Source organism: Haliotis asinina, chromosome 5 (assembly GCF_037392515.1).
Source record: "Haliotis asinina isolate JCU_RB_2024 chromosome 5, JCU_Hal_asi_v2, whole genome shotgun sequence".
Classification (NCBI taxonomy): domain Eukaryota; kingdom Metazoa; phylum Mollusca; class Gastropoda; order Lepetellida; family Haliotidae; genus Haliotis; species Haliotis asinina.
The window spans coordinates 7,859,632-7,878,216 of record NC_090284.1 but is presented as its reverse complement, the minus strand read 5'-3'; positions in this window follow the sequence as shown (position 1 = coordinate 7,878,216).

Below are 18,585 nucleotides of genomic sequence, written 5' to 3'. Positions count from 1 at the left end.
GTATTGAGCTGGATATCGTCCTATTTAAGTCATAGCATTGGATTGCTAGTATTGAGCTGGATATCGTCCTATTTAAGTCATAGTATTGGCTCGATAGTATTGAGCTGGATATCGTCCTATTTAAGTCATAGCATTGGCTCGATAGTATTGAGCTGGATATCGTCCTATTTAAGTCATAGCATTGGATTGCTAGTATTGAGCTGGATATCGTCCTATTTAAGTCATAGCATTGGATTGCTAGTATTGAGCTGGATATCGTCCTATTTAAGTCATAGCATTGGATTGCTAGTATTGAGCTGGATATCGTCCTATTTAAGTCATAGCATTGGATTGCTAGTATTGAGCTGGATATCGTCGTATTTAAGTCATAGCATTGGCTCGAGAGTATTGAGCTGGATATCGTCCTATTTAAGTCATAGCATTGGATTGCTAGTTTTGAGCTGGATATCGTCGTATTTAAGTCATAGCATTGGATTGCTAGTATTGAGCTGGATATCGTCCTATTTAAGTCATAGCATTGGCTCGATAGTATTGAGCTGGATATCGTCCTATTTACGTCATAGCATTGGATCGATAGTATTGAGCTGGATATCGTCCTATTTAAGTCATAGCATTGGCTCGATAGTATTGAGCTGGATATCGTCCTATTTAAGTCATAGCATTGGCTCGATAGTATTGAGCTGGATATCGTCCTATTTAAGTCATAGCATTGGCTCGATAGTATTGAGCTGGATATCGTCCTATTTAAGTCATAGCATTGGCTCGATAGTATTGAGCTGGATATCGTCCTATTTAAGTCATAGCATTGGCTCGATAGTATTGAGCTGGATATCGTCCTATTTAAGTCATAGCATTGGCTCGATAGTATTGAGCTGGATATCGTCCTATTTAAGTCATAGCATTGGCTCGATAGTATTGAGCTGGATATCGTCCTATTTAAGTCATAGCATTGGCTCGATAGTATTGAGCTGGATATCGTCCTATTTACGTCATAGCATTGCTCGATAGTATTGAGCTGGATATCGTCCTATTTAAGTCATAGCATTGCTCGATAGTATTGAGCTGGTTATCGTCCTATTTAAGTCATAGCATTGGCTCGATAGTATTGAGCTGGATATCGTCCTATTAAGTCATAGCATTGGCTCGATAGTATTGAGCTGGATATCGTCCTATTTAAGTCATAGCATTGGCTCGATAATATTGAGCTGGATATCGTCCTATTTAAGTCATAGCATTGGCTCGATAGTATTGAGCTGGATATCGTCCTATTTAAGTCATAGCATTGGCTCGATAGTATTGAGCTGGATATCGTCCTATTTAAGTCATAGCATTGGCTCGATAGTATTGAGCTGGATATCGTCCTATTTAAGTCATAGCATTGGCTCGATAGTATTGAGCTGGATATCGTCCTATTTAAGTCATAGCATTGGATTGCTAGTATTGAGCTGGATATCGTCCTATTTAAGTCATAGCATTGGATTGCTAGTATTGAGCTGGATATCGTCCTATTTAAGTCATAGCATTGATTGCTAGTATTGAGCTGGATATCGTCCTATTTAAGTCATAGCATTGGATTGCTAGTATTGAGCTGGATATCGTCGTATTTAAGTCATAGCATTGGCTCGATAGTATTGAGCTGGATATCGTCCTATTTAAGTCATAGCATTGGATGCTAGTTTGAGCTGGATATCGTCGTATTTAAGTCATAGCATTGGATTGCTAGTATTGAGCTGGATATCGTCCTATTTAGTCATAGCATTGGCTCGATAGTATTGAGCTGGATATAGTCCTATTTACGTCATAGCATTGGATCGATAGTATTGAGCTGGATATCGTCCTATTTAAGTCATAGCATTGGCTCGATAGTATTGAGCTGGATATCGTCCTATTTAAGTCATAGCATTGGCTCGATAGTATTGAGCTGGATATCGTCCTATTTAAGTCATAGCATTGGCTCGATAGTATTGAGCTGGATATCGTCCTATTTAAGTCATAGCATTGGCTCGATAGTATTGAGCTGGATATCGTCCTATTTAAGTCATAGCATTGGCTCGATAGTATTGAGCTGGATATCGTCCTATTTAAGTCATAGCATTGGCTCGATAGTATTGAGCTGGATATCGTCCTATTTAAGTCATAGCATTGGCTCGATAGTATTGAGCTGGATATCGTCCTATTTAAGTCATAGCATTGGCTCGATAGTATTGAGCTGGATATCGTCCTATTTAAGTCATAGCATTGGCTCGATAGTATTGAGCTGGATATCGTCCTATTTAAGTCATAGCATTGGCTCGATAGTATTGAGCTGGATATCGTCCTATTTAAGTCATAGCATTGGCTCGATAGTATTGAGCTGGATATCGTCCTATTTAAGTCATAGCATTGGCTCGATAGTATTGAGCTGGATATCGTCCTATTTACGTCATAGCATTGGCTCGATAGTATTGAGCTGGATATCGTCCTATTTAAGTCATAGCATTGGCTCGATAGTATTGAGCTGGATATCGTCCTATTTAAGTCATAGCATTGGCTCGATAGTATTGAGCTGGACATCGTCCTATTTAAAGTCATAGCATTGGCTCGATAGTATTGAGCTGGATATCGTCCTATTTAAGTCATAGCATTGGCTCGATAATATTGAGCTGGATATCGTCCTATTTAAGTCATAGCATTGGCTCGATAGTATTGAGCTGGATATCGTCCTATTTAAGTCATAGCATTGGCTCGATAGTATTGAGCTGGATATCGTCCTATTTAAGTCATAGTATTGGCTCGATAGTATTGAGCTGGATATCGTCCTATTTAGGTCATAGCATTGGCTCGATAGTATTGAGCTGGATATCGTCCTATTTAAGTCATAGCATTGGATTGCTAGTATTGAGCTGGATATCAGCCTATTTAAGTCATAGCATTGGATTGCTAGTATTGAGCTGGATATCGTCCTATTTAAGTCATAGCATTGGATTGCTAGTATTGAGCTGGATATCGTCGTATTTAAGTCATAGCATTGGCTCGATAGTATTGAGCTGGATATCGTCCTATTTAAGTCATAGCATTGGATTGCTAGTTTTGAGCTGGATATCGTCGTATTTAAGTCATAGCATTGGATTGCTAGTATTGAGCTGGATATCGTCCTATTTAAGTCATAGCATTGGCTCGATAGTATTGAGCTGGATATCGTCCTATTTACGTCATAGCATTGGATCGATAGTATTGAGCTGGATATCGTCGTTTTTAAGTCATAGCATTGGCTCGATAGTATTGAGCTGGATATCGTCCTATTTAAGTCATAGCATTGGCTCGATAGTATTGAGCTGGATATCGTCCTATTTAAGTCATAGCATTGGCTCGATAGTATTGAGCTGGATATCGTCCTATTTAAGTCATAGCATTGGCTCGATAGTATTGAGCTGGATATCGTCCTATTTAAGTCATAGCATTGGCTCGATAGTATTGAGCTGGATATCGTCCTATTTAAGTCATAGCATTGGCTCGATAGTATTGAGCTGGATATCGTCCTATTTAAGTGATAGCATTGGCTCGATAATATTGAGCTGGATATCGTCCTATTTAAGTCATAGCATTGGATTGCTAGTATTGAGCTGGATATCGTCCTATTTAAGTCATAGCATTGGCTCGATAGTATTGAGCTGGATATCGTCCTATTTAAGTCATAGCATTGGCTCGATAGTATTGAGCTGGATATCGTCCTATTTAAGTCATAGCATTGGATTGATAGTATTGAGCTGGATATCGTCCTATTTAAGTCATAGCATTGGCTCGATAGTATTGAGCTGGATATCGTCCTATTTAAGTCATAGCATTGGCTCGATAGTATTGAGCTGGATATCGTCCTATTTAAGTCATAGCATTGGCTCGATAGTATTGAGCTGGATATCGTCCTATTTAAGTCATAGCATTGGCTCGATAGTATTGAGCTGGATATCGTCTATTTAAGTCATAGCATTGCTCGATAGTATTGAGCTGGATATCGTCCTATTTAAGTGATAGCATTGGCTCGATAATATTGAGCTGGATATCGTCCTATTTAAGTCATAGCATTAGATTGCTAGTATTGAGCTGGATATCGTCCTATTTAAGTCATAGCATTGGCTCGATAGTATTGAGCTGGATATCGTCCTATTTAAGTCATAGCATTGGCTCGATAGTATTGAGCTGGGATATCGTCCTATTTAAGTCATAGCATTGGATTGATAGTATTGAGCTGGATATCGTCCTATTTAAGTCATAGCATTGGCTCGATAGTATTGAGCTGGATATCGTCCTATTTAAGTCATAGCATTGATTGCTAGTATTGAGCTGGATATCGTCCTATTTAAGTCATAGCATTGGATTGCTAGTATTGAGCTGGATATCGTCCTATTTAAGTCATAGCATTGGCTCGATAGTATTGAGCTGGATATCGTCCCATTTAAGTCATAGCATTGGATTGCTAGTATTGAGCTGGATATCGTCCTATTTAAGTCATAGCATTGGATTGCTAGTATTGAGCTGGATATCGTCGTATTAAGTCATAGCATTGGCTCGATAGTATTGAGCTGGATATCGTCCTATTTAAGTCATAGCATTGGCTCGATAGTATTGAGCTGGATATCGTCCTATTTAAGTCATAGCATTGGATTGATAGTATTGAGCTGGATATCGTCCTATTTAAGTCATAGCATTGGCTCGATAGTATTGAGCTGGATATCGTCCTATTTAAGTCATAGCATTGGCTCGATAGTATTGAGCTGGATATCGTCCTATTTAAGTCATAGCATTGGCTCGATAGTATTGAGCTGGATATCGTCCTATTTAAGTCATAGCATTGGCTCGATAGTATTGAACTGGATATCGTCCTATTTAAGTCATAGCATTGGCTCGATAGTATTGAGCTGGATATCGTCCTATTTAAGTCATAGCATTGGCTCGATAGTATTGAGCTGGATATCGTCCTATTTAAGTCATAGCATTGGCTCGATAGTATTGAGCTGGATATCGTCCTATTTAAGTCATAGCATTGGCTCGATAGTATTGAGCTGGATATCGTCCTATTTAAGTCATAGCATTGGCTCGATAGTATTGAGCTGGATATCGTCCTATTTAAGTCATAGCATTGGCTCGATAGTATTGAGCTGGATATCGTCTATTTACGTCATAGCATTGGCTCGATAGTATTGAGCTGGATATCGTCCTATTTAAGTCATAGCATTGCTCGATAGTATTGAGCTGGATATCGTCCTATTTAAGTCATAGCATTGGCTCGATAGTATTGAGCTGGATATCGTCGTATTTAAGTCATAGCATTGGCTCGATAGTATTGAGCTGGATATCGTCCTATTTAAGTCATAGCATTGGCTCGATAATATTGAGCTGGATATCGTCGTATTTAAGTCATAGCATTGGCTCGATAGTATTGAGCTGGATATCGTCCTATTTAAGTCATAGCATTGGCTCGATAGTATTGAGCTGGATATCGTCCTATTTAAGTCATAGCATTGGCTCGATAGTATTGAGCTGGATATCGTCCTATTAAGTCATAGCATTGGCTCGATAGTATTGAGCTGGATATCGTCCTATTTAAGTCATAGCATTGGCTCGATAGTATTGAGCTGGATATCGTCCTATTTAAGTCATAGCATTGGCTCGATAGTATTGAGCTGGATATCGTCCTATTTAAGTCATAGCATTGGCTCGATAGTATTGAGCTGGATATCGTCCTATTTAAGTGATAGCATTGGCTCGATAGTATTGAGCTGGATATCGTCCTATTTAAGTCATAGCATTGGATTGCTAGTATTGAGCTGGATATCGTCCTATTTAAGTCATAGCATTGGCTCGATAGTATTGAGCTGGATATCGTCCTATTTAAGTCATAGCATTGGCTCGATAGTATTGAGCTGGATATCGTCCTATTTAAGTCATAGCATTGGCTCGATAGTATTGAGCTGGATATCGTCCTATTTAAGTCATAGCATTGGATCGATAGTATTGAGCTGGATATCGTCCTATTTAAGTCATAGCATTGGCTCGATAGTATTGAGCTGGATATCGTCCTATTTAAGTCATAGCATTGGCTCGATAGTATTGAGCTGGATATCGTCCTATTTAAGTCATAGCATTGGCTCGATAATATTGAGCTGGATATCGTCGTATTTAAGTCATAGCATTGGCTCGATAGTATTGAGCTGGATATCGTCCTATTTAAGTCATAGCATTGGCTCGATAGTATTGAGCTGGATATCGTCCTATTTAAGTCATAGCATTGGCTCGATAGTATTGAGCTGGATATCGTCCTATTTAAGTCATAGCATTGGATTGATAGTATTGAGCTGGATATCGTCCTATTTAAGTCATAGCATTGGCTCGATAGTATTGAGCTGGATATCGTCGTATTTAAGTCATAGCATTGGCTCGATAGTATTGAGCTGGATATCGTCCTATTTAAGTCATAGCATTGGCTCGATAGTATTGAGCTGGATATCGTCCTATTTAAGTCATAGCATTGGCTCGATAATATTGAGCTGGATATCGTCCTATTTAAGTCATAGCATTGGCTCGATAATATTGAGCTGGATATCGTCCTATTTAAGTCATAGCATTGGCTCGATAATATTGAGCTGGATATCGTCCTATTTAAGTCATAGCATTGGATTGCTAGTATTGAGCTGGATATCGTCCTATTAAGTCATAGCATTGGCTCGATAGTATTGAGCTGGATATCGTCCTATTTAAGTCATAGCATTGGCTCGATAGTATTGAGCTGGATATCGTCCTATTTAAGTCATAGCATTGGCTCGATAGTATTGAGCTGGATATCGTCCTATTAAGTCATAGCATTGGCTCGATAGTATTGAGCTGGATATCGTCCTATTTAAGTCATAGCATTGGCTCGATAGTATTGAGCTGGATATCGTCCTATTTAAGTCATAGCATTGGCTCGATAATATTGAGCTGGATATCGTCCTATTAAGTCATAGCATTGGATTGCTAGTATTGAGCTGGATATCGTCCCTATTTAAGTCATAGCATTGGCTCGATAGTATTGAGCTGGATATCGTCCTATTTAAGTCATAGCATTGGCTCGATAGTATTGAGCTGGATATCGTCCTATTTAAGTCATAGCATTGGATTGATAGTATTGAGCTGGATATCGTCCTATTTAAGTCATAGCATTGGCTCGATAGTATTGAGCTGGATATCGTCCTATTTAAGTCATAGCATTGGCTCGATAGTATTGAGCTGGATATCGTCCCTATTTAAGTCATAGCATTGGCTCGATAGTATTGAGCTGGATATCGTCCTATTTAAGTCATAGCATTGGCTCGATAGTATTGAGCTGGATATCGTCCTATTTAAGTCATAGCATTGGCTCGATAGTATTGAGCTGGATATCGTCCTATTTAAGTCATAGCATTGGCTCGATAGTATTGAGCTGGATATCGTCCTATTTAAGTCATAGCATTGCTCGATAGTATTGAGCTGGATATCGTCCTATTTAAGTCATAGCATTGGCTCGATAGTATTGAGCTGGATATCGTCCTATTTAAGTCATAGCATTGGCTCGATAGTATTGAGCTGGATATCGTCCTATTTAAGTCATAGCATTGGCTCGATAGTATTGAGCTGGATATCGTCCTATTTACGTCATAGCATTGGCTCGATAGTATTGAGCTGGATATCGTCCTATTTAAGTCATAGCATTGGCTCGATAGTATTGAGCTGGATATCGTCCTATTTAAGTCATAGCATTGGCTCGATAGTATTGAGCTGGATATCGTCCTATTTAAGTCATAGCATTGGCTCGATAGTATTGAGCTGGATATCGTCCTATTTAAGTCATAGCATTGGCTCGATAATATTGAGCTGGATATCGTCCTATTTAAGTCATAGCATTGGCTCGATAGTATTGAGCTGGATATCGTCCTATTTAAGTCATAGCATTGGCTCGATAGTATTGAGCTGGATATCGTCCTATTTAAGTCATAGATTGGCTCGATAGTATTGAGCTGGATATCGTCCTATTTAAGTCATAGCATTGGCTCGATAGTATTGAGCTGGATATCGTCCTATTTAAGTCATAGCATTGGATTGCTAGTATTGAGCTGGATATCGTCCTATTTAAGTCATAGCATTGGATTGCTAGTATTGAGCTGGATATCGTCCTATTTAAGTCATAGCATTGGATTGCTAGTATTGAGCTGGATATCGTCCTATTTAAGTCATAGCATTGGATTGCTAGTATTGAGCTGGATATCGTCGTATTTAAGTCATAGCATTGGCTCGATAGTATTGAGCTGGATATCGTCCTATTTAAGTCATAGCATTGGATTGCTAGTTTTGAGCTGGACATCGTCCTAGTTAAGTCATAGCATTGGCTCGATAGTATTGAGCTGGATATCGTCCTATTTAAGTCATAGCATTGGCTCGATAGTATTGAGCTGGATATCGTCCTATTTAAGTCATAGCATTGGATTGATAGTATTGAGCTGGATATCGTCCTATTTAAGTCATAGCATTGGCTCGATAGTATTGAGCTGGATATCGTCCTATTTAAGTCATAGCATTGGCTCGATAGTATTGAGCTGGATATCGTCCTATTTAAGTCATAGCATTGGCTCGATAGTATTGAGCTGGATATCGTCCTATTTAAGTCATAGCATTGGCTCGATAGTATTGAGCTGGATATCGTCGTATTTAAGTCATAGCATTGGCTCGATAGTATTGAGCTGGATATCGTCCTATTTAAGTCATAGCATTGGCTCGATAGTATTGAGCTGGATATCGTCCTATTTAAGTCATAGCATTGGCTCGATAGTATTGAGCTGGATATCGTCCTATTTAAGTCATAGCATTGGATTGATAGTATTGAGCTGGATATCGTCCTATTTAAGTCATAGCATTGGCTCGATAGTATTGAGCTGGATATCGTCGTATTTAAGTCATAGCATTGGCTCGATAGTATTGAGCTGGATATCGTCCTATTTAAGTCATAGCATTGGCTCGATAGTATTGAGCTGGATATCGTCCTATTTAAGTCATAGCATTGGCTCGATAGTATTGAGCTGGATATCGTCCTATTTAAGTCATAGCATTGGCTCGATAATATTGAGCTGGATATCGTCCTATTTAAGTCATAGCATTGGCTCGATAATATTGAGCTGGATATCGTCGTATTTAAGTCATAGCATTGGATTGCTAGTATTGAGCTGGATATCGTCCTATTTAAGTCATAGCATTGGCTCGATAGTATTGAGCTGGATATCGTCCTATTTAAGTCATAGCATTGGCTCGATAGTATTGAGCTGGATATCGTCCTATTTAAGTCATAGCATTGGCTCGATAGTATTGAGCTGGATATCGTCCTATTTAAGTCATAGCATTGGCTCGATAGTATTGAGCTGGATATCGTCCTATTTAAGTCATAGCATTGGCTCGATAGTATTGAGCTGGATATCGTCCTATTTAAGTCATAGCATTGGCTCGATAGTATTGAGCTGGATATCGTCCTATTTAAGTCATAGCATTGGATTGATAGTATTGAGCTGGATATCGTCCTATTTAAGTCATAGCATTGGCTCGATAGTATTGAGCTGGATATCGTCCTATTTAAGTCATAGCATTGGCTCGATAGTATTGAGCTGGATATCGTCCTATTTAAGTCATAGCATTGGCTCGATAGTAATGAGCTGGATATCGTCCTATTTAAGTCATAGCATTGGCTCGATAGTATTGAGCTGGATATCGTCCTATTTAAGTCATAGCATTGGCTCGATAGTATTGAGCTGGATATCGTCCTATTTAAGTCATAGCATTGGCTCGATAGTATTGAGCTGGATATCGTCCTATTTAAGTCATAGCATTGGCTCGATAGTATTGAGCTGGATATCGTCCTATTTAAGTCATAGCATTGGCTCGATAGTATTGAGCTGGATATCGTCCTATTTAAGTCATAGCATTGGCTCGATAGTATTGAGCTGGATATCGTCCTATTTAAGTCATAGCATTGGCTCGATAGTATTGAGCTGGATATCGTCCTATTTACGTCATAGCATTGGCTCGATAGTATTGAGCTGGATATCGTCCTATTTAAGTCATAGCATTGGCTCGATAGTATTGAGCTGGATATCGTCCTATTTAAGTCATAGCATTGGCTCGATAGTATTGAGCTGGATATCGTCCTATTTAAGTCATAGCATTGGCTCGATAGTATTGAGCTGGATATCGTCCTATTTAAGTCATAGCATTGGCTCGATAGTATTGAGCTGGATATCGTCCTATTTAAGTCATAGCATTGGCTCGATAGTATTGAGCTGGATATCGTCCTATTTAAGTCATAGCATTGGCTCGATAGTATTGAGCTGGATATCGTCCTATTTAAGTCATAGTATTGGCTCGATAGTATTGAGCTGGATATCGTCCTATTTAAGTCATAGCATTGGCTCGATAGTATTGAGCTGGATATCGTCCTATTTAAGTCATAGCATTGGATCGCTAGTATTGAGCTGGATATCGTCCTATTTAAGTCATAGCATTCGATTGCTAGTATGAGCTGAATCGTCCTATTTAAGTCATAGCATTGGATTGCTAGTATTGAGCTGGATATCGTCCTATTTAAGTCATAGCATTGGATTGCTAGTATTGAGCTGGATATCGTCGTATTTAAGTCATAGCATTGGCTCGATAGTATTGAGCTGGATATCGTCCTATTTAAGTCATAGCATTGGATTGCTAGTTTTGAGCTGGATATCGTCGTATTAAGTCATAGCATTGGATTGCTAGTATTGAGCTGGATATCGTCCTATTTAAGTCATAGCATTGGCTCGATAGTATTGAGCTGGATATCGTCCTATTTACGTCATAGCATTGGATCGATAGTATTGAGCTGGATATCGTCCTATTTAAGTCATAGCATTGGCTCGATAGTATTGAGCTGGATATCGTCCTATTTAAGTCATAGCATTGGCTCGATAGTATTGAGCTGGATATCGTCCTATTTAGTCATAGCATTGGCTCGATAGTATTGAGCTGGATATCGTCCTATTTAAGTCATAGCATTGGCTCGATAGTGTATTGAGCTGGATATCGTCCTATTTAAGTCATAGCATTGGCTCGATAGTATTGAGCTGGATATCGTCCTATTTAAGTCATAGCATTGGCTCGATAGTATTGAGCTGGATATCGTCCTATTTAAGTCATAGCATTGGCTCGATAGTATTGAGCTGGATATCGTCCTATTAAGTCATAGCATTGGCTCGATAGTATTGAGCTGGATATCGTCCTATTTAAGTCATAGCATTGGATTGCTAGTATTGAGCTGGATATCGTCCTATTTAAGTCATAGCATTGGCTCGATAGTATTGAGCTGGATATCGTCCTATTTAAGTCATAGCATTGGCTCGATAGTATTGAGCTGGATATCGTCCTATTTAAGTCATAGCATTGGCTCGCTAGTATTGAGCTGGATATCGTCCTATTTAAGTCATAGCATTGGATTGATAGTATTGAGCTGGATATCGTCCTATTTAAGTCATAGCATTGGCTCGATAGTATTGAGCTGGATATCGTCCTATTTAAGTCATAGCATTGGCTCGATAGTATTGAGCTGGATATCGTCCTATTTAAGTCATAGCATTGGCTCGATAGTATTGAGCTGGATATCGTCCTATTTAAGTCATAGCATTGCTCGATAGTATTGAGCTGGATATCGTCCTATTTATCATAGCATTGGCTCGATAGTATTGAGCTGGATATCGTCCTATTTAAGTCATAGCATTGGCTCGATAGTATTGAGCTGGATATCGTCCCTATTTAAGTCATAGCATTGATTGCTAGTATTGAGCTGGATATCGTCCTATTTAAGTCATAGCATTGGCTCGATAGTATTGAGCTGGATATCGTCCTATTTAAGTCATAGCATTGCTCGATAGTATTGAGCTGATATCGTCCTATTTAAGTCATAGCATTGGATTGCATAGTATTGAGCTGGATATCGTCCTATTTAAGTCATAGCATTGGCTCGATAGTATTGAGCTGGATATCGTCCTATTTAAGTCATAGCATTGGCTCGATAGTATTGAGCTGGATATCGTCTATTTAAGTCATAGCATTGGATTGCTAGTATTGAGCTGGATATCGTCCTATTTAAGTCATAGCATTGGATCGCTAGTATTGAGCTGGATATCGTCCTATTTAAGTCATAGCATTGGATTGCTAGTATTGAGCTGGATATCGTCCTATTTAAGTCATAGCATTGGATGCTAGTATTGAGCTGGATATCGTCCTATTTAAGTCATAGCATTGGCTCGATAGTATTGAGCTGGATATCGTCCTATTTAAGTCATAGCATTGGCTCGATAGTATTGAGCTGGATATCGTCCTATTTAAGTCATAGCATTGGATTGATAGTATTGAGCTGGATATCGTCCTATTTAAGTCATAGCATTGGCTCGATAGTATTGAGCTGGATATCGTCGTATTTAAGTCATAGCATTGGCTCGATAGTATTGAGCTGGATATCGTCCTATTTAAGTCATAGCATTGGCTCGATAGTATTGAGCTGGATATCGTCCTATTTAAGTCATAGCATTGGCTCGATAGTATTGAGCTGGATATCGTCCTATTTAAGTCATAGCATTGGATTGCTAGTATTGAGCTGGATATCGTCGTATTTAAGTCATAGCATTGGCTCGATAGTATTGAGCTGGATATCGTCCTATTTAAGTCATAGCATTGGATTGATAGTATTGAGCTGGATATCGTCTATTAAGTCATAGCATTGGATTGCTAGTATTGAGCTGGATATCGTCCTATTTAAGTCATAGCATTGGCTCGATAGTATTGAGCTGGATATCGTCCTATTTAAGTCATAGCATTGGATCGATAGTATTGAGCTGGATATCGTCCTATTTAAGTCATAGCATTGGCTCGATAGTATTGAGCTGGATATCGTCCTATTTAAGTCATAGCATTGGCTCGATAGTATTGAGCTGGATATCGTCCTATTTAAGTCATAGCATTGGCTCGATAGTATTGAGCTGGATATCGTCCTATTTAAGTCATAGCATTGGCTCGATAGTATTGAGCTGGATATCGTCCTATTTAAGTCATAGCATTGGCTCGATAGTATTGAGCTGGATATCGTCCTATTAAGTCATAGCATTGGCTCGATAGTATTGAGCTGGATATCGTCCTATTTAAGTCATAGCATTGGCTCGATAGTATTGAGCTGGATGTCGTCCTATTTAAGTGATAGCATTGGCTCGATAGTATTGAGCTGGATATCGTCCTATTTAAGTCATAGCATTGGCTCGATAGTATTGAGCTGGATATCGTCCTATTTAAGTCATAGCATTGGCTCGATAGTATTGAGCTGGATATCGTCCTATTTAAGTCATAGCATTGGCTCGATAGTATTGAGCTGGATATCGTCCTATTTAAGTCATAGCATTGGCTCGATAGTATTGAGCTGGATATCGTCCTATTTAAGTCATAGCATTGGCTCGATAGTATTGAGCTGGATATCGTCCTATTTAAGTCATAGCATTGGCTCGATAGTATTGAGCTGGATATCGTCCTATTTAAGTCATAGCATTGGCTCGATAGTATTGAGCTGGATATCGTCCTATTTAAGTCATAGCATTGGCTCGATAGTATTGAGCTGGATATCGTCCTATTTAAGTCATAGCATTGGCTCGATAGTATTGAGCTGGATATCGTCCTATTTAAGTCATAGCATTGGCTCGATAATATTGAGCTGGATATCGTCCTATTTAAGTCATAGCATTGATGCTAGTATTGAGCTGGATATCGTCCTATTTAAGTCATAGCATTGGCTCGATAGTATTGAGCTGGATATCGTCCTATTTAAGTCATAGCATTGGCTCGATAGTATTGAGCTGGATATCGTCCTATTTAAGTCATAGCATTGGCTCGATAGTATTGAGCTGGATATCGTCCTATTTAAGTCATAGCATTGGCTCGATAGTATTGAGCTGGATATCGTCCTATTTAAGTCATAGCATTGGCTCGATAGTATTGAGCTGGATATCGTCCTATTTAAGTCATAGCATTGGATTGCTAGTATTGAGCTGGATATCGTCCTATTTAAGTCATAGCATTGGATTGCTAGTATTGAGCTGGATATCGTCCTATTTAAGTCATAGCATTGGATTGCTAGTATTGAGCTGGATATCGTCCTATTTAAGTCATAGCATTGGATTGATAGTATTGAGCTGGATATCGTCCTATTTAAGTCATAGCATTGGCTCGATAGTATTGAGCTGGATATCGTCCTATTTAAGTCATAGCATTGGCTTCGATAGTATTGAGCTGGATATCGTCCTATTTAAGTCATAGCATTGGCTCGATAGTATTGAGCTGGATATCGTCCTATTTAAGTCATAGCATTGGCTCGATAGTATTGAGCTGGATATCGTCCTATTTAAGTCATAGCATTGGCTCGATAGTATTGAGCTGGATATCGTCCTATTTAAGTCATAGCATTGGCTCGATAGTATTGAGCTGGATATCGTCCTATTTAAGTCATAGCATTGGCTCGATAGTATTGAGCTGGATATCGTCCTATTTAAGTCATAGCATTGGCTCGATAGTATTGAGCTGGATATCGTCCTATTTAAGTCATAGCATTGGCTCGATAGTATTGAGCTGGATATCGTCCTATTTAAGTCATAGCATTGGCTCGATAGTATTGAGCTGGATATCGTCCTATTTAAGTCATAGCATTGGCTCGATAGTATTGAGCTGGGATATCGTCCTATTTAAGTCATAGCATTGGCTCGATAGTATTGAGCTGGATATCGTCCTATTTAAGTCATAGCATTGGCTCGATAGTATTGAGCTGGATATCGTCCTATTTAAGTCATAGCATTGGCTCGATAGTATTGAGCTGGATATCGTCCTATTTAAGTCATAGCATTGGCTCGATAGTATTGAGCTGGATATCGTCCTATTTAAGTCATAGCATTGGCTCGATAGTATTGAGCTGGATATCGTCCTATTTAAGTCATAGCATTGGCTCGATAGTATTGAGCTGGATATCGTCCTATTTAAGTCATAGCATTGGCTCGATAGTATTGAGCTGGATATCGTCTATTTAAGTCATAGCATTGGCTCGATAGTATTGAGCTGGATATCGTCCTATTTAAGTCATAGCATTGGCTCGATAGTATTGAGCTGGATATCGTCCTATTTAAGTCATAGCATTGGCTCGATAGTATTGAGCTGGATATCGTCCTATTTAAGTCATAGCATTGGCTCGATAGTATTGAGCTGGATATCGTCCTATTTAAGTCATAGCATTGGCTCGATAGTATTGAGCTGGATATCGTCCTATTTAAGTCATAGCATTGGCTCGATAGTATTGAGCTGGATATCGTCCTATTTAAGTCATAGCATTGGCTCGATAGTATTGAGCTGGATATCGTCCTATTTAAGTGATAGCATTGGCTCGATAATATTGAGCTGGATATCGTCCTATTTAAGTCATAGCATTGGATTGCTAGTATTGAGCTGGATATCGTCCTATTTAAGTCATAGCATTGGCTCGATAGTATTGAGCTGGATATCGTCCTATTTAAGTCATAGCATTGGCTCGATAGTATTGAGCTGGATATCGTCCTATTTAAGTCATAGCATTGGATTGATAGTATTGAGCTGGATATCGTCCTATTTAAGTCATAGCATTGGCTCGATAGTATTGAGCTGGATATCGTCCTATTTAAGTCATAGCATTGGCTCGATAGTATTGAGCTGGATATCGTCCTATTAAGTCATAGCATTGGCTCGATAGTATTGAGCTGGATATCGTCCTATTTAAGTCATAGCATTGGCTCGATAGTATTGAGCTGGATATCGTCTATTTAAGTCATAGCATTGGCTCGATAGTATTGAGCTGGATATCGTCCTATTTAAGTCATAGCATTGGCTCGATAGTATTGAGCTGGATATCGTCCTATTTAAGTCATAGCATTGGCTCGATAGTATTGAGCTGGATATCGTCCTATTTAAGTCATAGCATTGGATTGATAGTATTGAGCTGGATATCGTCCTATTTAAGTCATAGCATTGGCTCGATAGTATTGAGCTGGATATCGTCGTATTTAAGTCATAGCATTGGCTCGATAGTATTGAGCTGGATATCGTCCTATTTAAGTCATAGCATTGGCTCGATAGTATTGAGCTGGATATCGTCCTATTTAAGTCATAGCATTGGCTCGATAGTATTGAGCTGGATATCGTCTATTTAAGTCATAGCATTGGCTCGATAGTATTGAGCTGGATATCGTCCTATTTAAGTCATAGCATTGGCTCGATAGTATTGAGCTGGATATCGTCTATTTAAGTCATAGCATTGGCTCGATAGTATTGAGCTGGATATCGTCCTATTTAAGTCATAGCATTGGATTGATAGTATTGAGCTGGATATCGTCCTATTTAAGTCATAGCATTGGCTCGATAGTATTGAGCTGGATATCGTCCTATTTAAGTCATAGCATTGGCTCGATAGTATTGAGCTGGATATCGTCCTATTTAAGTCATAGCATTGGTCGATAGTATTGAGCTGGATATCGTCCTATTTAAGTCATAGCATTGGCTCGATAGTATTGAGCTGGATATCGTCCTATTTAAGTCATAGCATTGGCTCGATAGTATTGAGCTGGATATCGTCCTATTTAAGTCATAGCATTGGCTCGATAGTATTGAGCTGGATATCGTCCTATTTAAGTCATAGCATTGGATCGATAGTATTGAGCTGGATATCGTCCTATTTAAGTCATAGCATTGGCTCGATAGTATTGAGCTGGATATCGTCCTATTTAAGTCATAGCATTGGCTCGATAGTATTGAGCTGGATATCGTCCTATTTAAGTCATAGCATTGGCTCGATAGTATTGAGCTGGATATCGTCCTATTTAAGTCATAGCATTGGCTCGATAGTATTGAGCTGGATATCGTCCTATTTAAGTCATAGCATTGGCTCGATAGTATTGAGCTGGATATCGTCTATTTAAGTCATAGCATTGGCTCGATAGTATTGAGCTGGATATCGTCCTATTTAAGTCATAGCATTGGCTCGATAGTATTGAGCTGGATATCGTCCTATTTAAGTCATAGCATTGGATTGATAGTATTGAGCTGGATATCGTCTATTTAAGTCATAGCATTGGCTCGATAGTATTGAGCTGGATATCGTCCTATTTAAGTCATAGCATTGGCTCGATAGTATTGAGCTGGATATCGTCCTATTTAAGTCATAGCATTGGCTCGATAGTATTGAGCTGGATATCGTCCTATTTAAGTCATAGCATTGGCTCGATAGTATTGAGCTGGATATCGTCCTATTTAAGTCATAGCATTGGCTCGATAGTATTGAGCTGGATATCGTCCTATTTAAGTCATAGCATTGGCTCGATAGTATTGAGCTGGATATCGTCCTATTTAAGTCATAGCATTGGCTCGATAGTATTGAGCTGGATATCGTCCTATTTAAGTCATAGCATTGGCTCGATAGTATTGAGCTGGATATCGTCCTATTTAAGTCATAGCATTGGCTCGATAGTATTGAGCTGGATATCGTCCTATTTAAGTCATAGCATTGGCTCGATAGTATTGAGCTGGATATCGTCCTATTTAAGTCATAGCATGGATCGATAGTATTGAGCTGGATATCGTCCTATTTAAGTCATAGCATTGGCTCGATAGTATTGAGCTGGATATCGTCCTATTTAAGTCATAGCATTGGCTCGATAGTATTGAGCTGGATATCGTCCTATTTAAGTCATAGCATTGGCTCGATAGTATTGAGCTGGATATCGTCCTATTTAAGTCATAGCATTGGCTCGATAGTATTGAGCTGGATATCGTCCTATTTAAGTCATAGCATTGGCTCGATAGTATTGAGCTGGATATCGTCCTATTTAAGTCATAGCATTGGCTCGATAGTATTGAGCTGGATATCGTCCTATTTAAGTCATAGCATTGGCTCGATAGTATTGAGCTGGATATCGTCCTATTTAAGTCATAGCATTGGCTCGATAGTATTGAGCTGGATATCGTCCTATTTAAGTCATAGCATTGGCTCGATAGTATTGAGCTGGATATCGTCCTATTTAAGTCATAGCATTGGATTGCTAGTATTGAGCTGGATATCGTCCTATTTAAGTCATAGCATTGGATTGCTAGTATTGAGCTGGATATCGTCCTATTTAAGTCATAGCATTGGATGCTAGTATTGAGCTGGATATCGTCCTATTTAAGTCATAGCATTGGATTGCTAGTATTGAGCTGGATATCGTCCTATTTAAGTCATAGCATTGGCTCGATAGTATTGAGCTGGATATCGTCCTATTTAAGTCATAGCATTGGCTCGATAGTATTGAGCTGGATATCGTCCTATTTAAGTCATAGCATTGGCTCGATAGTATTGAGCTGGATATCGTCCTATTTAAGTCATAGCATTGGCTCGATAGTATTGAGCTGGATATCGTCCTATTTAAGTCACTAGCATTGGATTGCTAGTATTGAGCTGGATATCGTCCTATTTAAGTCATAGCATTGGCTCGA